Source organism: Meles meles, chromosome 7, assembly GCF_922984935.1.
Source record: "Meles meles chromosome 7, mMelMel3.1 paternal haplotype, whole genome shotgun sequence".
NCBI lineage: Eukaryota > Metazoa > Chordata > Mammalia > Carnivora > Mustelidae > Meles > Meles meles.
In genome coordinates this window covers 148839942-148864085 of record NC_060072.1, presented here as the reverse complement: position 1 = coordinate 148864085, position 24144 = coordinate 148839942, and positions in this window count along the sequence as shown.

The window sequence follows — 24144 nt, the reverse complement described above, 5'->3', positions numbered from 1 at the left end:
CCTCCCAATACCATCACATTTGGGGTAGGGTTTCAGTATTTCAGTATTCACAGAAATTCTGTCCATAGCAATACCATTTTGCAAAACTATAGCATGATATCAGAACCAGGATATCAGCATGGAGACAACCTGGTTGTCTTGGGTTTTCCAGTTTTACTAGGCCTCTGCGTGTGTGACTCAGCTCTGTTTACTTTGCTTACATGTCCCGGTTTTCATTTCCGCCAGCACAGTCATGATGCACACGTGGCTCACTCTCCCGCAGACTCTTCTGTTGTCCTTGTAGAGCCACACCAACTTCCCCTTTGCTTCTCCCCACCTCTACCTCTGCCTCCCCATAACCACTAACCTGTTCTCCAGTTTCTTAAGGCTCTCATGTCAAAAATGTGATGTCAGTGGACTCGTGCGTTATGGAGCTCTTTGGATTGGCTTTGTTCACCCAGCATATTTCTGTTGACGTTCATCCAAGCAGGGCATATCCCCCATTTGTCCTTTTACTGCTGAGTGCTCTGTGGTGGGCACATGCCACTGTTTATTTAACCTTCATCCCTTGAAGAACAGCTAGGCCACTGCCAGGCTTTGGCTACTGTGAATAACGCTGCTATGAACATTTTGCATAGGTTTTTGTGTGGGTGTAAGTTCTCATGTCCTTGGGATAAATGACCATGGATGCAGCTGCTGGTCCGTGTGGTCATTATGTTTAGTTTTACAGTGAGCTGCCACACTGGGCTCACGCTGCCTGTACCACCTCCCATTCCCACCAGGCTCATGCTGGCTTCTGACATTGTCAATGCCAATGTTTTGGGCCCCACTCTGATGGGTGAGTAGCGGCAGCTCAAGGTGCTTCATCTGCATTTCCTGAGAGGTCATGATGCTGGACATCTCTTCAGGTTGCTCCTGCGTCTTACCCATCTTCGAATGCGATAGTTACCGTTAGACTTTGAGTGCTCTTCGCCTGTTCCAGGTACCAGTCCTCTGTTGCATGTGTGGTTTGTGGGTGTTTTCCCTCAGTCGCTGGCTCACTTTTCTCTCATCACCCTACTGTTTGTGGAACGTAAGGTTTACAGTTTGGTGAGGTCTGTTTATCAATTTTTATTACAGCTTGTGCTTTTGTGTCACATCGAGAGCTCTCTGCCTTGCCCTGGTCCTGAAAATTTTATCTTTTCCCTAAAATTTTTATAGTTTCAAATTATACATGTTTATGATCCCTTTTGTTATTTCATGTATAACATGTGCTTTTTTAGGTTGAAGTTCATTTGTGTATTCATTTTGGCTGTGGCGCCATTTGTTGGAAAGCATATCCTTCTTCCACTTAATTACCATTGTGCCTTTGTCAGAATCATTTCAGCATACACTTGTCCTATTTCTTCATTCTTTTTTTTTTTTTTTTTAAAGATTTTATTTATTTATTTGACAGAGAGAGATACAAGTAGGCAGAGAGGCAGGCAGAGAGAGTGAGAGGGAAGCAGGCTCCCCGCCGAGCAGAGAGCCCGATGCGGGACTCGATCCTAGGACCCCGAGATCATGACCTGAGCCGAAGGCAGCGGCTTAAACCACTGAGCCACCCAGGCGCCCCTATTTCTTCATTCTTTATTCTTCCCCATCCATAGATGTCCATCTATATCTGTAAATACCACGTTTTCTTGAGTACTGCATCTGCATAGGAACCCTAGACCTCTATTATTGTTGTCAGTATTATATTAGGCATACTTGGTCTGCGCCCTTCCCTAGCAACTTAAGAATAGACTTGTACATGTCTACGAAAAACCTTTCTGGAATTTTGATAGGAATAGATCTACATAAAACAACAAAACAAAACAAAAAAACACCCCTTACAGATCCATTTTGGGAGAGCTGGATTCTTCGTTGTGCTGAGTCTTCTAATCCATGAACATGGTATGTCTCTCAGTTTACTTAGGTGTCCTTTCATTTTTCACCAGAACTTTGTAATTTTCATTGTCATTGTTTTTTTTAAAGGTATTGCCATTCTTACCAGTAATATATTCTCTGTGAGATGACAACATGTTGTCAAAAATTAAAGATTTTAACCCAGAAGATAAATGGACCAAATACCTAATCACTTATAAATACAGGAAAAATACATGGTTGACAACCATGTGGCTTAAAATCTTATTTTACTAGGAATCGCAATGTACACATTAAACAAAGAACTCTCAATTCTGTCTATATATTTTTAAAAATGGTATATTTCTGAATTTAAGAAAATTAAGCAAATGACAATCTTTTGTTTTGTCAATGGGTGTGCTACATAAAGTATTTTTCTGAATAGTCATTATTTTCAGTATTAATTCGTGGTCCTACACATGTTCTTTAGTATTCATTCAATCAACACATTCTTGTTGGATGACTACTATCACACAAAACCATATCCTAGATGCTGGGATATAGTAGCAAACTCCAAATTTTTATAAACCTTCCATTCTAGTTGATGTAAATAGAAAATGTACAACTGATCTCATAAATGTACAGTCTTCCTATATCTTAGAATCTTAATTTGTTTTCAAGAAAGACTTTGTAGAGTGCATTTTCATAATTCAAGTATATTACTATTATAAAATTAATGGTATACCTTCATTTTAATAATATAACAGACTACATATATGAAGCTTTAATGATAAAAGGAGTAAAGATAAAGGACATAAGTAAACGAAGTCATGGCATGTGAGTTTATTACTCTCTAGGTCGGCAAGCCCCAAAGCGTTGTGCAGGAAAAGTAAACACCACTGTCGCCATCCATTCCAGTGTGGAGGTGGCTTGTGGTGGCTCTGGCCGTGCTCAGCTGATGACCAGACCACGAAATCCAAACGCAGGCCTCCTGGGCTACAGTAAACTTATAGGAAGTGTCTCCAAAGAATTTCGTCTAAAACAAGTGTTTGCCTCTGAGTATAATAACAGATACGTATAAACGCTGTGAAGAGAACTAAAGTGAGCTAAGGGGTGGTGTGGGAGCTGTGGCCGAGCTTGGTGAGAACATCTCCCAAGAGTCGACCACATGGAACTAAGGAACCAAGACCTGGAAGAAACGTGTAAGTACCAGTGCAGGTGTCCCAGGTACGGGGCACAGGAGAGCAAAGTCTCTGGTGTGCGGGTGTGATTGGCCTGTTTACACTACAGCAGAGGTGCAGCCCAGAGAAAGAAGGAAGAAGAGGGAGCAGGTAGGGAGATGGGTGCGGGTCCAGAGCACTGTGGGTCGAGCAAACGTTCTGTTGTAGAGCACACAGGCTGCCCTGCTTTATAAATCTGAACATGTAGTGAGCCCCTGCACCGGCCCAGCCATCAGCCAAAATGCCTGGAGATTGTTGTCAATAAAACGCATTTTATCCTCATGTGTCTTTATGTTCTTGCTGGGAGGAAAGGGAATGGAAAGTCAAACAGATGCACAGAGCTGGAAAAGAAGTCCCATATATCTTCCTGGAAATCCCAGTAGCGGAGCCATAGGGTGACGTGACATGGCAGACTGTCACCGTAGATGCCTTGAGAAGCCTACGCCTGGCTCAAGAGGGTGAGCTATGAGAAGCGTTGAGCAGCTGAGCAAGCAGTAATGGAGGGGTTGAAGGGTGGTACCAGCGAGAGGAGGTCAAATTCAGAACTGGAAAGTAGACACAAAATGTATTTTTTTAGTGTGTTGCATCTGGGTCTTGGAATAAAGAATGGATTCAATCATGATTCACAGGTATTGGACTAAAGTAATCAAAGTGAAGCACTGTAGGAACACGGTTTTATTGGAAAACAAGAGATGCATTTAGGATGTTTTAATGTGTGAAGTTAGTATACAGTTAGAGGAAAAAGTTCATGGTTGCGTATTTTTGTCTTAAATTCAGTTTAGACATCTGAGCTGAGGTGAGCTAAATTTGGGAGCAATCAACATATGGATGAAATCACTGAGAGAATTAGCATAGCGAGGGGAAGTGTTTCAGGATTGAGAGCTGGAGCACCGTAGCGTCACGTGATCAAGAAGAATTAGGAAACTCTAGAACAGGTGACTGAGAAGGAACAGTCAGAGAAGGATGGGGGAAAAATACACGAGCGTGTGAAAGCAGAGAAGCCAAGGGAAGAAGAGGTTTCAAGGAGGTTTAAAAAGATACTATGTCAGGTATTGCTAGAGGGGCCCTGGATGGGGACTTCACGTTGAAGATCGGATGTAAAACTGTGGCGGCTGGCAATGACCCTGATATCAGACATTGATGGGGATAAAAGCATGATTCCGGGGTGGCTGGGTGGGGGTGGTAAAAGCAGGTGTAGACTGTGCTTTTCATGCTGCGGAAGGCAGGAGAAGTGTGGAGTCATATTGAGACTTTGTCTCTTGTCCCATACAGGTTTTGTTTGGTTAGTTACTTTCTTCCTCTCACAACTGGGAGGCAGTTAGCGTACTTGAGGTTGCCGGGGGTCATCTAGCACCCAGAAGGAAGGATGCACTTGTAGAGCGGAGTTGTTGGGCAGGAGACTTCATGAAGCTTCACATCGTGTGAAGGGGGATATCTGGCTTACAGACATGGTGGGGGGACGCGAGCTGGGGGGATTCTAACCTACGGCTACTTTCACTGATGTTCGTGGCAAGGTCATTGTCTAAGAATGAGAAAAGGCAAGGAGTTTTGGAAGGTTGGTGTTGATGGGGTTTGGGAATACAGGTCAGGTTGGGTGGGCTGAGGTCAGAGCTGAGGACTGACAAAGATGTCTTTTGTGTGAAAGGTGGCTTATTACAGCACAGGGACAGGACCTGTGGCCCAAAGAGGGGCTGCACTGAGGTTGTTGTGAGGAGTGGCTGATGACCTGCTGTGGGGATGGGGAGGTAAGGAAAAGGGAGGTTTCAACTCTCATGTGCTAAAGGAGACTCACAGGTAACCCTTGTCAGGCTAAGGTTGTTGACTCCTTAGTAAGGCATTGGCATGAAGACAGGTGGCAGCTTCTTGGAGGAACGTTGCTCACTTCAAGATCTGTCAATGGGCTGTGGCTTATAAGGACTGTAATTGTATCTACATTTCCTTCTGGAAGCCGGTTTATTGATTGAAATGCTTTGTTCTTGTAGATTGCTAAGACATTTGTAAATTGAGGGAGACTCAGGTCGTGCAGGACTGTGATCTCTATAGGTTAACTCTTGTTTTCTCCTTTCCTAAGCTTTAGGGCAGCCAGGAGTGCCTCAGGAACGTCACATGCATCCCGTGGCGGTGGCGGGAGGGGTTTCTGGGGTGTCAGCTTCTCCTTCGTTCTCAGCTTGCTTCTGTTCCCTCATCACTGTGAGGGTGGATTTTATGGGTTAAAACGTGCCAGGCCCAAGGAATGCCCAGAGAGCTGGTAAATGATATTTCTGGGTGTGTCTGTGAGGGAGTTTCCAGAAGAGATGAGCAATTAAGTCAATAGAACTGAAGACGTTCTAGAATGTAGGTGAGGTTGGGTGGGGTGGAGTCTGGAGCCTACAAGGCGGAAGGAATTCTTGAGGCATCTTTGGTGCAAAATGGTGGTTTATTAAAGCACGGGGAGAGGACCGTGGGCAGAAGGAGCTGCTGCCCTGGGGATGGGAGTGGTGCAGGATTATGTAGGATGGGGTTGGGGGGAGCGAGGAAAAGGGAAGTTTCAAAAGAACTTTCACCTGCTAAAGAGGACTTGCCATTGTCAAGGTTTTTCCTTCAAGCAAGGTATGGACAGGAAGATGGGTGGGAGATTCCTAAGGACTGTCACTAAGTCCCACCCAGAAGTGGCAGTGGGGGAAGGTTGCAGGGTGTCAGCTTTTACTTTGTCCTCAGCTGCCTTCTGCTCCCTCATCAGAACCAGTGAAGAAGATTGGGTCTTCCCCAGGGGCAGGGGCTGGAGGCGGGGGGGCGGCTCCTGCTGTGTAGGGAGGGCCAGAGCAGAAAGGAAGCAGGAAGCTAGGGTGTCTGTCTTCTCCTCCCCTGGAGCATCACTGCTCCTGGGTCTCAGGGGTGGGGACTGGACAGAGCCACACCCTTGGCCCTTCTGGTCCCAGCTTGAGCACAGCAGATTTCCAGCCTCTGTGACTGCATGGGCCAGTCTCTCCTGATACAGCTCTTCACACACACACATCCTGCGGTTCTTTTTCTCAGGGGAACCCTGACTAGAGCAGCTGGGTAGAGTGGGAGGGAAATTTGACAAAGACCCTGTGAGCAGAGAGAGTTAGGAGTTCCCAGATAAAGAAAGACTTATCTTTCCTGACACCAGGGAAGTGATTTTAGGCCGGGAGATTTTCCCAGACCTGGGCCCCAAACACCTCTTGCAGAACTTCCTAGGAGGTGTCAGGATTACAAAGAAATGCAAAGAACTCAGTCGTTAAGAATAGTTAAGGGAACAAAGGCAATGTAAAAGCTAAGGAGGGAATCTTGCAGGCCTGGAAATAGAGTCACCATTCAAGAGAGGATAAATCAGTGGGAAACTCCAGTCTTGTTTGAAAAGTAAGCAAGGCTTGAGCGGGTGGAACTAGAGGGTATTATGCTAAACCAAATAGGTCAGTCACCAAGGCAAACACCAAATGCTTTCACTCTTAGTCTAATTTAAGAAACAAAACACATGAATATAGGGGAAGAGAATGAAAAATAAAATAAGATAAAGACAGAGGGAAGCAAACCATAAGAGACTCTTAACTCTAGGAAACAAACTAAAGGTTGCTGGAGGGGAAAGGGAAAGGGAAAGGGACGGGGTATGTGGGGGACAGGCGTGGAGGAGGGCATGAGATGGAATGAGCACTGGGTGTTCTGTGCAATTGACAAATCACTAAACTCTACCCTAAAACTAGTGTATTATATGTGAACTAACTAGAATTTAATAAACTCTTGAAAGAAAAGAAGAGAGAGAGAGAGTGAAAAAAGCAAGACTCTGCATTCCTGTAGGACCTGAGACAACAAGCCCAAGACCCTACCTCGTTTATGGGAGCAGTCCACAGGCCCTTCCTCCTGAGTCCCTGTCCCCTTGGAGCAAATTCCACCTGCTTCATTATAGTGTTTAAGCCTCCAGCCCAGGAAGAGCCTAAACCACTTTAACCTAATGCAGGCTAGCGCATGTTTTCCAAGTCTGCTTGTGCAGCCTGTGCTGTGACAAAGCTCCTCTTTCTGAATATTCATCCTAAACCCCACATGGAAGGAACCACATCCCCCTGCTCAGGGAGTCACAGCTTTGGGAGTTATTCCCCCCGATGTCCTTATTTGCTGCAAATAAAGTGTCCTTTGTGTGCCAGTCTCAGGGGTGCAGTCTCCAGCAGCGCCGCACCCAGAAGGGAGCTCCCGTTGGCTGGGTGAGAGTGTCACACTTTCCAGGGAACCGGGAGACCCTGTGGACGTGTAATCACGGTGGTAGAGTGGGCCACAGACGGTATTTTTCTCACCTGCGTTAGTGGACATGTTGCACGGGTTCAGGACGAGATTGTGAAAGCCTTTCTCAGGGATCTGAGCAAAAGAGGGCAGAAACAACAGTTGAAGACACGTGAAAGGGAGAGTGGATAAGCGTGGTTCATTCCATCTAGTCTAAGACTGGAAAGATGAGTAAAGCCAACCTTTGGGAGACCGGAGAAAAGGACAAAATGCAGACCTGCCAGGTGAGAATTGTTCCCTCCGGAGAAACTGCCCTGGGAAGGAATTCAACGTCCGACTTTGCGTCTGGGAGTGCTCCCAGGCTCCCACCCGGCCTTGGATGGAGCGACATGCAGCTTCAGCGGCAGGGGCTGGAGAACTCATGATGCGGCTGGCACAGAACTCCGCGCAGTTTGCCAGCAAGAGGTAACAGAGTCTATTTGGGTGAGACGCAAAATCCCAAAGCGTTGATTCGTGGAAGGTTCCGTTCAGATGGGAGCGGCTCCCCACAGCTCTGCCAGCTGGTGTTGACAGACTGGGTTCAGGCAGCGAAACCCCGGCTTTCCTGAATGAATTCTGAGGTTCCGAGTGGAGCTGTGGGCAGATCCCGTAACTGTGTAGCTGGCCAGCCCGAGAACCGGGGACGGGCTGAGCGAACCTGCGAATGAGTTCCTCACGCGGTCACCGTGCCTGGGCCAGAGGGTGGCCGCCCTGTGAGACCAGGGCATCCGAGCGTCTCTGTGGCTGCAGAGTGCTCAGTCACAAGGGCCGCTCCTAGGGAGTCGGGAAGAAGGACTGGGAAGCCACGGCAGCATGACATCGTGCGCCAAGAGTTGGACTCGGGGGCCAGGTAGATTTTACAGTGTGAGCCAGAGCATAGTTCCGAAATAAAGAAGCAGCACCCTCAGAGAAATAAAACAGAACCCCAAGTTATCGCATATGTTATTTATCATCAGATCCTCAACCAAAATCCCTAGATAGGCAAAGAAACAGAAAGGTGAGACTCATACTTATGAAAAAATCGGTGGAAACTGGACCCAAGTGAGCAGATGTTGGACTCAGCAGACAAAAACTTCAGAGAAGTTGCGACTCATATGTTCAAGGAATTAAAAGAAAATGTGTTCACTTGATTAAAGGAAAATGTGTTAATGAACAATTAGGAAAAATGAAAAGAGACGTGGAATCTATAAGAGAGAACCAAATATTAATTTTAGTGCTAAAAATTACAATAGCTCAAATGAAAAACGAATAGATCTCAGTAGTAGATTTGAGACTGCGGAAGTGTCAGTGAATGTGAGCATCTATAAATAGAAATTATATAATTCAAAGAAAGAACCGAGTGAAAAAATACTGATGAGGAACATCAAACACGTAAACATACACATACGTGAAATACTGGGGGAGAAAGCAGAGGGAGTGGAAAAAGTATTTGAAGTAATGGTCCCAAATGAAAACACATCAAGGGACCTACATGAACCCCATGCAGTAGGAGCACAAAGCAAACCGTACCTAGACTCAGTACAGTCAAGCGGCTGAAAGACAAAAAAATGGAGGAGAAAAGCTTAAAAGCAACAAGAAAGATGGGACCCATCATGTTTAGGGACAATACAATTAGCACAGATTTCTCCTCATAAAAACAGGTCATCAGGCAGCAGGAGGAGTCATTCCAAACAGTGAAAGAGAAAAATAAAATGTTTAAGATTTTAGATCCTGGGAAGCTGTTGTCAAAAACTAAGGCAAAATTAGCTCACTTCCACATAAATAACAGCGGAAAGCACCATTGCCTGCGGCCTAACTTACGGGAAAAGTTAGAAAGGAAGCGAGGGTGGCCGTGAAGGCACGCAGTGTCCAAGACGCGGTCCCGGAGACGCTGCATACTGCGTGGCCGTCGACACGGGCGGAGGCCAGTAAAGACTGAGCTGTGGACAGAGCTGGGCGCCGCGTCCAGCACGTGAGGACCGGCCAATCCGACACACAGCAGTGGCAGGATGGGAGCAAGACCGCGCCGTCCTCCCGGCTGGAGCAGGAAAAGTGTTGGGCAAAGCTGAACATTTTCGTGGCAGACACACACAACAAACTGGAAATAAAAGGAAATGAAAAATACCTAAAAGTAAGAAAGTTTGTATTGGAAACACTGACAACTGGCGTTATCCTCAGGGGTGGTGTTTTGAACATACCCTTCTTTGATTGGACTGAGACGTTTAATTTGATTTTCAGATTGCTAATTCTTTGTCATTAAGTATTATTAGCTTTTGAATTATATCAGTTTCATAGGAATGTTTTAAGGAATTCTGTGTGTTGTATATGTGTAAATATAATATAATATAATATATGCATGTATATAATATAATATGCATGTATATAATATATGTATATATAATATAGTATAATATGCATATATATATGAGTGAGACTGGCTTTCGGTACTTCATTCCTATCCTGTCTCTGTTAAGCTTTGTTACCACATTTTTGCCAGTATGTAAATCTGATTAGAACGTATTTAACAACTGTCTATTCTCTGGGCAATTCTGTGAGTGTTGGTACATTCTTCTGTTAAAACTTTGATTAAATTCACTAGTATAGTGTCTGTGGCCTGGGTTTTCATTGTGGGAATATTTTTAATAATTAATTCAAAGTCTTTAAAATGATATGATAATTTAGATTTCTACCTTTATTTGGTCAGACTTTGTGAATTACAATTTTTTTTTTTTAAAGATTTTATGTACTTATCTGACTGAGAGAGAGAGACAGCGAGAAAGGGAACACAAGCAGGGGGAGTGGGAGAAGCAGGCTTCCCACTCAACAGAGAGCCTGATGGGGGGCTCCATCCCAGGACCCTGGGATCATGACCCGAGCCGAAGGCAGACACTTAAGGACTGAGCCACCCTGGTGTCCCATGAATTACATTTTCTAATAATCTCTTTAATCTATACTCCTAAATCATTGCTATTTTCCGTACCATATTATTATCTTTTCTGACAACTTTGAAATTGATTATGATATATGTTATCATTTGTAATATTGATTATTTCTATTTTCTGTTTTTTTTCTTTGATCAGTATTTCTGGGGTATGCATCAGTTGCATGAATTTTTCGAAGAGCTTCCTCTAGATTTTTCATTGACTTGTCCGCAGCAGGTTTATATGATGTTTTATTGATTTCTACCTTTACCTTTAATATTTTATCCTTTCCACTTTTTTCCCTAAAAACTATTACATCAACATCCACCTCAATAAGTTTTAGAAAAATAATTTTAAAGTTTTATATTAAAAAGGTAGACATACACAACTGGTGAATTGTTTACACTATATCAAGAACTAACTGAACATAATAAAAAGAATTTAGGGAAGCAAATTTTAGTTCAAAATATCTTTTTTTTTCTAAGATTTTATTTATTTATTTGACAGACAGGGGTCACAAGTAGGCAGAGAGGCAGGCGGAGAGAGGGGGAAGCAGGCTCCCTGCCAAGCAGAGAGCCCGATGTGGGGGTCGATCCCAGGACCCTGGGATCATGACCTGAGCGGAAGGCTGAGGCTTAACCCACTGAGCCACCCAGGTGCCCAGTTCAAAATATCTTTTAATATCCTTCATGCTTACTCTTTACCAAGTGGATAATTTAGAAGTACTCTGCTTGCTTTGCAAAGTTTAGGTAACGTTGCAGAAATAGAGTATGATTCTCAGAGTGGCTGGTGAGTAAACTTGGTAGGATTTTAACCTCTGGAGTGTGTTGAGTGTGTGACATTATTGAAAGCAGACGATTCTAGTAATGTGTTTGCAGATAATTTATTTATTGAAAAATGTAAGCAGTAAACGTAAAAGAATAAACAAACATATTTAAAAATGTATCTCTGGTAGGGGTGCCTGGGTAGTTCACTCGGTCATGTGTCTGACTCTTGGTTTCCACTCAGGTCATGATCTCAGGGTCCTGAGATCGAGCCCTGCCTAGGTCACTGTCCTCACTGAGGAGTCTCCTTGAAGTCTCTTCCTCTTCCCCTCCCTCTGCTTTTGCTTACGTGCGCTCTCCTATCTCCCCCAAATAAATAAATAAATCTTAAAAAAATCAATCTCTGGTATCTAAAAGTTTACAGATATTACAGAAATAGGAAATATGTCAAACATAGACATTAAATAGTAACTGAAAATTGTAAGTGTAGTAAAGTGAAATATGGTTTATAATTTGGTTAAATATAAAATCTTTTTACGTATGTGGGATAAATGCACAATATTTTATAAATGACTAAAATCTACTCTTTTTTGGACAGTAAAGTGTATATATATTCAATTAAAGACAAACTATTTAGAATTTGTTGTGCAAGCACGGGCCATGTCTTTATTTTATTTTACTTTTTTACTGACGTATGGTTGACATACAGTGTTATACGAGTTTCAGGTCTACAGCATTCAGATTTGACAAATTACGAACTTTATGAAATGGCTCCCATAGGTATAGTATCGCCTGTCACCATACAACTGTGTTACAATGTTGTTGACCCTATTCCCTACACTATACTTTTCATCCCTGTGACTTACTTTATAACTGGAAGTTCCTAACTTTTAATCTCTTTCAAATAGACACAGTATGTTATGCTTTTAAAAGGTGTAGACAAAAGCTCACGGAGTTTGTAGACCAAACTCTTTTTGCTTTGGTTCCATTTTATTGTGTTAAAGTGGACATGGATCCCTTCGTTGTTGATGAATGACTTGGAGAACTTGGATGGGCAGCGGGTCACTCCTGACCCAGTGTAAGCCTTGAGGGGGGCCGGGACGGAGCGGTAATGGCCATGCTTTGAGAGTGGCCATGAAATCTGACAGTTCAGGACTCTGGGACAGAAGGGAAGGCTCAGGCAGGAAGATGGAGCCCGAGGGATGAGGTTTCTGTGTTTAGCCTCGCCTCTGTGGTTTGCATGGTAGACCAGTTGAAAACAGTCTGTAGAACAATTAGGTTATTTTCCTTATTTGTATATATTGTGGAAAAACTATGTCTTCTTTCTTTCTCCTGATTTATTTTAACTTTATAAACACTCTGATACAAAAACCCAACTGACAGAAGAAAACATGAGCAAGGATACTGAAGACATAAACCAGCATTCGACAAACTTAGTAGTTCATTTGACTTAAGCCCACTGGGTTCGAAATGATACGTGGACAGGAAGAGGGATCTGGTCATTTGACTGACCTCACTGCAGAATCTGGGATCAGACCTCCTTTTTATTACCCACATTGCTTTATTCCGGGTCATGCGTGTGCACTTCAGCGGGAATGGACAGCCGGAGATCGGGTGATGTTACAGGGCAGCGAGAAGGTCTTTTGTGTGCTGGGGACGGGGATGGACAAGAAAATTACCTTCTGATAATGGAGGAGGAGAGAATGATCTAGGGTTTTTTGTTTGCTTGTGTTTTTTTTGTTTGTTTGTTTTATTTGCGTTTTGTCAACAGATTGTCAAAGGACAGCACGAATATGAATGCTTGAGAAAAGAAAAGGGAGTGTATGACAGATTCAAGTTAATTATCTCAGATTTGGTTCCCATATCATGAGTCTCCATAGGGCCATAGAAGCCATAGGGCTTCTGGGCTCTTCGTCCGAGCTACTAGACCGACTGTTCTGTCACAACTTCCCAAATAGATGGAAATTTACCACACGTTTGTCTGAGACAGATCTTTCACTGAGTGCTTCTTGGGGGTACAGAAGAAGTGGTTGCATCACACAACACACGGAGGTCTCCACTTTCATTCTCTTTAAACATCTCTGGTTGTCCCCGAAGTCACCCTTCAGTTGCCAGTGACCTTCCTTATCTCCCTTTGCCTCACATGACATCTAAATGCCTCAGTGCTGTCAAGGGCGCGTTGGCTCTGGACATTCAGAGAGGAGAAGATCCCGTGATTGGCACAATCTAGACGTTCCCATGTTGGAAGGCAGTGTGGGACTCTACCTTCTGTGTCACTGGCCTGGGGCTCCTCGTCCGTGACTCCAAGGTTTTTATCAGTTGTTTGTTCAGGAGGACTCTGACTTCTCCGAGAGTGGGGACTGAGTTCTGCTTGCAATAAAAGATTTTTCCGTAGCCCAGGGTCATGTGTAACTTTTGCTTATTTTACTTTTGTTTTCTGACTTACCCAAGCTTGAACAGCAGGATAAAATCAATTTTTTCCATAAAGGAGCAAACAATACAATCAGGAACAGAATATAAATAAGATTCTCTTACAAAGAGTGGGTCAGGGTAATATCAGAACGCCCCAAGTCACTCTGACTTCGACTTGTGTGTGTTTATAAGATCTGAGAACCATTATCACAGTTCCAAGTGATCCTAACAAAGCAAGAAAAATCAAATGAAAACACAATTTAAACATCTTTACAATACATACAGCCTGTGAATAATTAGATCTTGTACAAAATATTAATAATATTTATTTATTTACACATTTATTTGTTTATTTTTACTGACAGGTCTTTATTGCCATAAACTTAAGAAGGAGTAGCATCAGTTTAGCTAAAATCAATAGGGTGAAGAAAATGATGGAAATTTTTGCCTCCCCAAAGTATTGCATACAGCGTTTAACGAACACCCGTGCTGCTGCAAGTAAGGCCCGTGGGTTCCGCCTTGTATTCATGTTGTGTGTGATATGACCTGTGACATGACAAGGGGGCAGTCACGTGCATCCATGTCGCTGGAAACTGCACTGGTGCCGGGGTCCTTGCTGGCACGGACCACGAGTCTGTTCCTGACGCGCAGGACATTGGCATCATCCGTGTGTTATCACCGTTTCTCTCCCACCTCGGTGAACATCTGATGATGTTTGATCTGGTGACACAAAGAGCCATAAGGAACCAAAAACTGTGTGAACCATGCATGTACAAAACATGCACCGTGCCATCCCGTATCGGAGCTTGTGAGGCTCCCCTCCAGATCCCGGAGGGGTCGGCAGTCACAGAGAGCCCTGGGGGCATGGCCCCGCTCTGGGCTCCTCATGCGTGAGCTACGCTCTGACACAAAAGACGAGGTGCTGTGCAGTCTTCTTTGACACACCCTTTGCTGCCACCTGAGAGCAAAGGCTCTCGTGTTCTTACGATATGTAAGAGAAAACACAAATACTAACACATGGAATAGTTACAACAGCCCAGTAAAATGATTTGCAACTATCCAGAGACACAAAACAGCGACTTAGATTCATCTTTAACTTTTAGAAAAGTCAAAGCTATTCCTAGGCGGGATACTTATATTTCAATTAAAAAAAAAATCTGCAGAGCCCCACAGTACTGTAGATGTTCATTTTTGCTCTTTTATGAAACTACGTTTGTGAAAAATATTTTCCCACGTGGGAAGAACTTACATGGGGGAGAGTCTGTTCTCTGGACTGGACTCCCACGCGGAGGCTCCGGAGGTGGCATTTTCTCGCAGAGACTCTCCCCAGTTCTCACCTTTACGTGCTTCGATTTTCCCCGAGAAACACTCCCTGAAGGACGGCGCCGGCAGAATGGAGGCTCTTCGACTTGGATGACCTCCTGTTCAAACATGTGGTTTATTTATTAAATAATTAATCATATCTGCCAATACCCCAGGACCCTTTTGAATTCTGTGGTGACGGAGAGCTAACAGCCTTGCTCCCTTAGTTTATCTGTTGAGAGATTGGCACTTCAGTTAATCAATATGAGGACATTCATTACAGAAATAAAATTTCTCTTACTTTACATCCTGGATAGCTAAAGCATGCGCTGCTTCTTTCTATAAGAATCTGATTTTTATATTGCCTCTTATTATAATTTACTGATACATAATTGACAGATAACATGGTATAGAATGTGTTGATTTGATACATTTGATACATTTATATATTGCAACACTGTAGCTAACACCACAACTGTCTTTCTTGTGATGGGAGCAACACTGATCTCTCAGCAACTTCATGACACAGTGTCGCTGTCTATAATCGCTGTGCTGTGCATTAATCCTTCCTGACTTATTTACTGGTTCCAAGTTTGTGCCCTTAAATGGTATCTCCCCTGTCAAAAGCCACATGAGACGATTCGAGCTGGAAAGGGACAATCAGAGAGACATTGGAATCATTTGTTTATTTATTTTTGAAGTTTGTTCAGAGTTATTTTTTTCTGTTAATGATACTGGGTCATTTCAATGCGACACTCAGCCTGGGTCTCTGGGCTCTCACAACGTCTTGCTCTTTCTTTGTGAATTCAGTTGATTAAATAAATCAGGTATTGAGGACATCGCCCATTGTATGGATCCGTCACACTTTTGTAGAACTGGATATATGTTTAAGAATTCCTTGTCATGCCTTGCATGGAAAAGTTTCCTCCCGAAGAACTAATATGCTTATGTGATCCCTATGCTTAATTTGGACAAATGAGAGACATTTTTCTTTCTTTTCTTTGGTTGTTACAAAAGAAAGACCTTCAGGGTTGCTTCTTTAAGGAAAATGTTCTACGCCTTCCCAGTTCATATTCATTCATTTTGTGGTGTCACAGAATCACTTTGTTTCCCCTTGACCCCATGGTTCTTAAAATACATTCTTTGCATAGTTATTTAGTTTTCTCTGTACTGCACCATAGTGTAAACTATAAAGCCATACCTATACGTATCTATACAGCACTCCTTTTTTAATGACCAAACCAGTCCCAGAACACAGATGCCATTTAAAGAGGAAAACATTCTCAAACGAATGAATAAATACATTTTAGTTATTGATAGCTTCCCTGGACTGCTTTTCAAAGATATTCCCATCCTTCTCTTTTCTTCATTTTTCTCACTGGCTTTTTAAAAACGACTTTTCAGAAAGATGTATTTCCTGCAAATTAAGGCAGCCACTGTGGAAAACAGTGTGGAGGGTCTTTAAAAATTAAAAAATAGTAGAAATACTGTGTGACTCAGTAATTCCACTACCGGTTATTTACCCAAAGGAAAGGAAACATTAATTCAGAAAGACGTATGCATCCCTGTGTTTACTGCAGCATTATCTATAATAGCAAAGGTATGGAAGGAGCCTCTGTGTCTGTCAGTAGAGGAACAGGTAACGATGATGTGGCCCATACGTACACAGATGCACACACACACATATGTGCGTGTGCGGCCATGAAAGAGAACGAGCCCTTGCCATTTGTGACGACACGGATGGACCCAGAGGGTATTACGTGAAGTGAAACAGGTCAGACAGAGAGACACAAATATACCATATGATTTCACTCATATGTGGAACAGAAGACACAGAATGAGCAAACAAGAAAGAAAAGAGGCAGGCAGACTCCTAAATACAGAGAACAAACTGGTGGTTTGCCAGAGGGGGAGTGGGCCAGGGGCTGGGTGAGATAGATAGAGGGGATCATCGGGTGCAATCTCCCAGTTATAGGGTAAGTCCCAGAGATGAAGATACGGTGTAGGGAAGAGAGTCAACGAGACTGTGATAATGGTTGGTGGCCGGTGCTGACTACACTTGCCTTGGTGAGCACTGAGTAGTGTATGGAATTGTTGAATCATTATGTTGTACACTTGAAGCTAATATCACAGCGTATGTGATACCAAAATTTAACAAGATATTTAAAGAGATTTTCCCTCTTCCCCTCCCCCCGGTTTTCTTCATCCAACCGTCATGCATCCGTCCACCCTCTCTGTCATCTCTCTCTCTGTCGTCTGTCATCTCTCTATCCCATCTGCTCACCTCTCTGCCATCTCTCTAGATACATCACCACTTGCGTAGATCAGTAATACAGCCGTTCGCTAGGCTTTAATGGCTGTGGTGTTATAAAGTATTTATCAAGTCATTCAGGATTTTCCAGTCATGTGCTACTTTTAAAGAAAGGTTGCCTGTGAATTTCTGTTTGACGTGTCTGTGTCTGTCCGTCCAATCACTACTTGAAGTCAGTAACGATGTCAGAGTCTTACATCAGTTCTCCAGATGTTTCAACAGCCACGGTATCATTTATGAAGTTGAATTCCTTTCTATTAATGGTAAACTAAGAGAAGTCGTATTACAATTTTAAAACTTGTTTTATTTTTATGTATAAATTTATATAGAGATTTAGATATAAATTTATTAAATTTATTAAAATTTTATTTACCTTTATAATAATGGTGATACTATAAGACATGTCTGTATTATTATTATTTTTTTAAGATTTTATTTATTTATTTGACAGAGAGAGAGATCACAAGCAGACAGAGAGGCAGGCAGAGAGAGGAGGAAGCAGCTCCCTGCTGAGCAGAGAGCCCCATGCGGGACTCGATCCCAGGACCCTGAGATCATGACCTGAGCCGGAGGCAGAGGCTTAAACCACTGAGCCACCCAGGCGCCCCGACATGTCTGTATTATTGACAAGAAATTTAATAAGAGATTTGATGGTAGATCTTACTTAATTAGTTGGCTTGGTTTTGCTGATTCCCATTCACGTTTTGACCATGCAACATTGTTAATGACGTTCGGCAGTGTTTCAATATTTTATAAACTATGAACAAAAGTAAACATATAAACTTTACTTTTTTCATCAAACAGCACTGCTTTTTCATATAGTTATTACACGATCTAATGGTGGTACTCCTAGAAGACACTGTCTTTCCCTGCTTTGTTTTGGATCCCATTGCTTGCTTTCTGTGATTTCTGCATCTCAGCCAAAGTTTCTTCACTTAATTAAAACAGTTCCCTCTTCAAATGAGTCTTCACGGTTTAATAACTGAATTATATTTCCTTTAAAACAGAAGAAAATATTGATATATCTATTAGAATGCATTTTATTAAAGTCAGATTGCTATAATAATTGGATTTTTTGTGAAGATTATTCTTTTTTCATTAATTTCCATTAGAGTAAATTTATAAGATTTGATAAGAATTACAAATCCTTCACAGCCTTTACGCTTAAAACTTACCACTCAAAGTCTAAATTTCCTTCCAAAATTCCTTCTTTCAAGTCTTGGTATTTGATTCTCCGAGAAATTTATTTGACATATGGTTGAAAACATTTAAAGTAATTACATTTTTTTATTGCATTAGCCAGAAAAAATTTCTTATGGTGAATCTGCCAAATTAAAACCTTCTGAAACTCTCCCAAGATTTTGGCCCAAACTGTAAGTTTTCTTCCAATAATTTTACTGATAGGACTTGTACTAAAATCCAATTATGTTTTTATATAAATATTATTTTCTTTTTAAACTTTTTAAAGCACATGAACATTTGATATATAATTTCATATATTGTTCCTTTCAGCTTCTTAGGATCAAAAATAAAATTGTTCTGAGGCCTGAATTTTATATTTTAAGGAAATGATTTGAGCACTTGTTTATGAGAAGTAAATCCTAATAATTATTGAAAGTCCATTACCTTAACTATTTTTTAAATTTTAGTTTTCTTGTAAAAGTAGATAAAAGTTTTGCAACAAGGGAAGGATTGGTCTATATAATAATATTAGCTTTTGAAGCCTCAGTAAATAATGACATCTGATAGTGCTTGATTATTTTTGAACTATTCTGTGTATATTAAAGATTCTGATGTCAATTTCTGAGTTTTTTCATTTGCTTTCTCAATACTTGCATAGCGTATTTTGTGAATTCTTAGCGTAAAGTACTTTAATTAAGGATTCGATTTGTTTAGGTTGTTTCTTCTTTGATGGTTGCACATCTTATTCATTTGTACCCTGAGCTTAAACGAACTATTACTCCACCCGACAAAGTATCTACATATTTGCCCTTCGGAACTTGGCGACATAATGTTTGCGCACCATTTACAGGCAACATTATGTCACCCACAGTAGAAATCCACTCACAGACTTTCTTGAAATTAATTGGTTCGATATTACTCATTTTTGCTTTTCTTCAAAATAGATTCCTTTCTGTTCTGATTTTTATAGTGTTATGAATTTTCTAGGATATTGTTCGTTATTAATATCACTTCACTTCCCGTGCCCCCCACTTTAAAGATTCACGTGTATTATAGTTAGAAGGTCTGAATCCCTATACAAATTTCACTGTCTTTTCATTCTGCATTTTTCTTATTGTTTTACTAAAAATTTCCTGGCTCATAAATGTGCACGTTGCACAATAATATTTACACGCCCTTTGCCGGCGGGTATGTTGAGGACGATGTGAAAGTCAGGTGTCTAGACACAGCAACAGCTAAATGGCCTCCCTGTGGTTGGCTGGAGATTGTTAGGATGCGTCGTCCGGGACCTGTCCGCGGTCATGGAATCAGCTCGCTGGGGACTGCAGATTTTCGTGGCTTGTTAGTTCCTCCATGTTTAGTGTGGAATAATGTTCCATCATTTGACATACCGCATCCATCTACTGAAGGACAGGTTATCGGTCATAGCCAGGTTTTGGCAGTTATGAGGAAAGGTGCCACACACACCCATGCGCTCGTTTTTGTGCGGACAGAAGTTTTCAACTCTTTCGGTTAAATACTGCGGAGTGTGATGGCTGGATGGTAGATACGGGACTGTGTTCATACGCTTCATTACCGTCATGTGTCTTATTTAGGAGGGTGTCTGTTGAGAGTGTTGGCCCATTTTTAATGGGGTTCTTTGTACTCTTACTTTTAAAGAGTTCTTCGTATATTTTAGGTTAACAGTCCTTTATAAGATTTGTATTTTGCAAATACTTTCTCTCAGTCGAGGGTGTGTCTTCTCATTCTCTTGACAGTCTTTTTGCCGAGAGGTGTTCAGTTTCAGTGAAGTACAGCTCATCAGTTCTCCCTGTCATGGACGGTAGCTGTGGGGTTATATCTGGGCACCCCCGTCATAACTAGGGGGGTTATCTGGGTTTTCTCTTGTTTTTTCTCCTAGGAATTCTATGGTTTTACACTTTACATTTGAGTCTGTGATCCATGTGGAGTTAATTTTTGTGAAAAGGCTAAGGTCTAAGTGGAGGGTTTGGTTCTGTTTTGCAGGTAGGTGTCCAATTGCTGAGGACTATGTGTTGTGAAGACCGTCTTTACTCCGTTTCATTGCATTTGCTCCTTTGTTCTCTGCAAATAGATATTGTACACGTTTTGCAAGTGATCTCTACTCTCATATGTAAAGAAAAGCACACATTTGCATGAAAATGTTATTTTTGTGGTTATAGATATTCATCCAAGCACCCCAGAAAATGATAAATCCAGCAGATGAAAAAGAGCTTTGGCATATAGTAAATTAGAATGACATCATCAACATGTTTGAGCCAACAGAAGACATATGTAAAACTCAGTCCCCAGTGGGTCAAGGATGTACAGATTCCCAAATGCAGTAGGAACATTTTATTAGCTTAGTGCGTACTAAGTTCTAAAGCAAAATTCACAACATAAAGAAGTAGCATTATAAATACACAGATAGGTTTCACTGCGTTAGGAATTTTAGTGCCAAGAATGCGGACTTCGACACCAGCAGGACCTAGATTAGAGCTGCCCTTTTGCGTCGTTTGTGGGTTGCTTCGCTCTGTGAGTCTGGATATCTGTTTCAGTGGAACAGAAGTGATTGATTCCAGACCAGTTTGCTGTGGAGATTCGAGCCGACGTGTCGGCACAGACAACAGTGTCCGGCACTCACTGCATGGGAGCGTAAAGGTTTGATGTGAGCGAAATCTTTCCTGGGGAAATTAAAGATCTTTGAGACACTGAATTACTAGATCTGTGGAATTTTGATATTTACTCACTCATGATCATTCACACATTCTGCTAAACCAAGTATTTCTAAGTGAATCATACAGTTGACCTCCCTGCCCCTCTTCTGTCCTCATTCTCCAAGGGGTCCTATTCCCACGTGAAAGCTGAATTCCCGTCCCATGTGCCTGTGGAATTGACTTTGTTGTGTTAGTGGCAGGGACACGTAACTCCACAAATCACAGTGTGGGTCAGGTGGCCCCTGGATGGTCACCTCCATGTGGTGACTCTGGGATCTGGGCAGTAGGACCATGAGGGTCGCCTGCCTTGCAGGGTCCCTTTGGCAAAGCACAAGGGGATCTCTGCCAGGCCCCGAAGTACCCCATCCCTCATACCAACGCCACCTAGAGAATGACTCAGGCAGATGGTCCCAAACCCACTGCAGGAGAAGTTGTAAATGCCGCGGGATTTTACGAGTACATGCATAGTGTAGTTGTGGTAAATATTGTCTGTGCTTAGCACAATTTATTTCTCAGTTTTAATGCTGTTACTATAATTTGCTGTAAAGTCTGCTCAACCTGATATTCACACAGCCTCTCCTGCTTTCTCCTGATTCATGTGTGTGTGTGGTTTTCATAATGTTAGCCGGGCACAGGCAGGTCATGGTCAAAGGGTTTCTGTCTTCTGAGATCGCGTCTTTGTTACTGCTTTGGCAAGAGAGAGCTGGCTTTTCGTGGGACCCGTAAGAAAACTGATCCTGCTGATGTTTCTGGGTCGTTGGCTTCTCCAGCACCCAAGCCAGGATACGTAGACAGCAGAACGAGAACTCCAGAAGCTCACCACCATGTGTCAGGTTCTCTCTACCCTTGGAGTCTTGTGTTTGCTTTGTACACTGTGTTCACGGTTTCGAACGATCGTTGGTGGGAGGACTGTGGTGAGATGTGTCTATCTAGTTTCTTCTGGGTTGAAAAACCTCCTCTTCATGACATCTTATAATTGGCTATTTGTGAAGGATAGGAAAGCTCCCGACCCCAGTTATTTCTGAAGAGGAGTAGAAACAAAAACGTAAGCTGCCAATTAATATTTATAAGCATATGCTCGTGACGTGTTAAAATACCTCCCATCCGTGTTTTGTTTGCAAACCCTGGCCCAAATGTCCCCTCCTTCAGAAAGCTGTCCTTTAATTATCGTCACTGAATTCGTTCTCTTCCATCTAAACTCTCCCTTTGATGATACGGCCCCTAGCACGTCGTTCGACATTTAATTCCAGTCCTCTCATGCTCCGGGCATACGTTGTTTTAAACTCTCCGTCTTGCTGGGTGTACCTCTTGAGCACAGGTGATGAGCTCAGCCGTTCTCGTCGCACACGTGCACAACTCACCGACAATCATGCTAGCGCCCAGTATGGTTTGGAAGCAACAGACGGATCCCGCCTGAAGTCCCCGAGGGACAGTGGGCTCCTGCCCTCTCATGTGTGTTCGGTTTTTTTGCGTGGATTACTCCCAATATGGCAAAGTTCCTGATGTGGCCCCTTTTCTGTAATCATATGGGATTCTTCTCTCGAGGTGCCTGGGTGGCTCAGTCGGTTAAGCATCTGATGCGTGGTGTCAGCGCAGATCATGGTCTCAGGGTCGTGAGATGGAGCCCGGTGTGGGGCTTCAAGCTCAGTGGGGAGTCTGCTGGAGATTCTCCCTCTGCTTCTTCCATCTCTGCTTGTGAGCTCTGTCTCTCTCCTTCTTTCTAAAATAAACAAATAAATCTTAAAAAAGACTCTTTATCATCCCTGGGATGCAGAGAGACACATTGATGGCCTGTATTTGGGTGGCGGATTGCCTCGGCAAGGGCAGAAAATGAGGGGAAACCAACAGGTAGGTAACCTTTCCCTATCTGTCCCCTCATGTTCAGAGACCCCGGACATTATCACCTGTCAGAGATTCATTGTGTTCCATGTTTCTGTTTCTGGGAAGAGGAAGGGTGGCTCCCCTACTTGAAAGAACATCTGTCAGGAAAATCAGGCTATGAGAAGCTCAAAAGGCAGCAAGAGAGTGCATATACCTTTATTTTATTTAAATTCTTGACCTGCCAGGTTTTATGAAAACCACAAGGACAGCAAAGCAGTCAAGAGTTAAATTATATGGAAATTCACTTAAGATGATTTTCTAGTTTTAAGCTCTTGCACCTCTTTCCGGATGGGCATGAGAAAGACGGTGTGGAAATTAGCCTTTGGATGGCATGGGATTCAGGAAGAGCGGCTTAGTGAGCAAAACCCTGAAAAGCAAACTTCTGTCTGCTGGAACGTTCACACTAAGGGATGTGGCTTTTCCTAATCCTTTATCCTGGATACGCAATAATGCAATATCCACCAGGAAATTAAAGCTTTAAAATGACAGTTATAAATTATATTGACAGATAGTAAAGGAGATGATGAAAAATTGCATTTCTGAAAATGATTTTGCAAAGTCTCTTGATCAGGTTCTACAAAAGATGATTTGTGAACGGTAATTACAGTCGGGTGAATGCACGGGTCCTGTGGTTAGGGACTACGGGAAAACACAAGCAAAGCATTTCACAAATTAAAGACACTCACATTGGGAGCTGCTGATACTACAGAAAACTTTAGGATTCAACATTTTTAAGACTCAATGAGTTTATTCAAATTTCTAGACCACATCGTCAATGAATTCACTGTGCATGTGCTAGTCAAAGTTAATATTGCATAAAGTTGCCGTGTTTTGAAAGATAGCAAAATAATTGTACCCGTCATTATAAATGCAATGTAAAGAACATGAACAGGAAGGCAGCGCAGGAAGGCCAGCCGCTGGCTCAGATCCTCAGAGCTTCTCCAGTGTGTTACTGCTTGAAGGAAAATTAGTGTTGGGGGGGCATGAAATTTTGATGATTGGTCTCCAAACCAATGGTTCATTTGTATAGTGAATACTTCCATCAAAATTCATAACGTTGGCAGTATCAGAAGCATTTTTAATAAGGTGAATAAAATGGAACCTTCCCTAATTATGTAAAAAAATTAGGACTCTGATAGACATGCTGCAAAATCAACTTTATTAAATGCCCCTGGTTCCTAATTGACGTTTTACAGACAATGACCTATTAGTTCTTCTTAATCCAGCAGCCTGACACTGTTGTTTAATAAAATTATACATGTGGTTAGTAATCTTCAAAATTGCGCTCTGGTTGTCAAAGTCCATTTTACCTGTTCTTTGACTCCCCATCTCACAGGATATATGAAATGAATACACGCTCAATTT